Raw genomic sequence first — 1,371 nt, forward strand, 5'->3', positions numbered from 1 at the left:
AATAACACACTGAATGACAGGATGAGGATGAGGGAAAGGAGGCCAGGTATTGTAATGTCCCTCGGAGGAAAGGAACAGAGAAAATAATATTATTATTACTTACCTAAATTTTCTAATTCTGTTCTGTCTTTTTCAAAGATTGACAGAAGGCCGTCGAGGCTGGGATGGTCCTTACATATGACTTCGAGCCATTCGATATTTGGAGGGATTTGGAACGTTGGGTCCCCAGAATGCCTTTGTAATACTCACAACTGTTCCAAAAGAGAAGAAAAGAAAAGAAAGAAAATAGTTATTGGATTTGATTGGGAATTTTATTATCAAGTTGATGATGATGATGATGATTATGATGATGATGATTATGATCATGATTATGATGATGATGATGATGATGGCAACGAAAACGAAAAGTGAAAAAGAGTAATTTCGTAAAATATGGAAATTAATATTACCGAAAAATGAGAAATTAAAATCGGAACTTTTTGATGTTTAGCCGACTTATTATGAGTTTAATTGTGACAATGATGATAATGATGATACTGACAATATAAAATATATTATTTACAAGACTTAAGTTGATTGTTATACTAAACGTTATGAGTTCTCTCTCTCTCTCTCTCTCTCGTATCTCCTCTCTCTCTCTCTCTCTCTCTCTTTATTAGTAAAGCCTATATGTGTGTGCATGTGCATATGTTTGTATATATGATCGTGTATCATTGTATTGTTATAGGCTACAGATATTTGATTATTATATGTATCTTATAATGTTCAAAATAAACTGTCAAATAATAATAACTTACTCATTGGTGCAGTAGATTCTTGATTGACTCTCTCTCTTCTACGGTCGGCTCTGAATCTCCTTTGTAATGGTTATTTAGTTCTATCCTTGATGGGTTGATGAGATGCCGGCAAAGTTGCCTTTGTAGTTCAACTAACCCATCAGTGTCATTAAGGAATATTCCGATTTTAATTTCCTCTCTGTTTGGGAGAGGGGGATCTGTGGCTCTAAGGAGGGCAATGTACGCATCAGTTGTATGATCTTCAATTTCGGTGTACCTATCAAACAACTTGAACCTCTGTGCTATCCATCTCGAAGAAGAGATGATCACATTTGATATTCTTCAAGACTCTTAGCGCAGAGTCTTTGTCGTTCACTTCCCGACCTTACTAGGAGTTCCAGTGCCTCAATCTTGGCATCTTCTGACACCTTCATCTCGTCCCCGTCACCCACATGTAGGCTGATCATCTGTATCAGCATATTTTGATATTTGTGAAGGTTTTCAGGGAGACTCCCTCCAAGAAGCATTTCAAAGATCTTTGTAGGTGTGGCTGTGTTTACAGATTGGTCCCAGCATTGGTTTGTCAATTTCATAG

Source organism: Palaemon carinicauda, chromosome 43 (assembly GCF_036898095.1).
Source record: "Palaemon carinicauda isolate YSFRI2023 chromosome 43, ASM3689809v2, whole genome shotgun sequence".
NCBI lineage: Eukaryota > Metazoa > Arthropoda > Malacostraca > Decapoda > Palaemonidae > Palaemon > Palaemon carinicauda.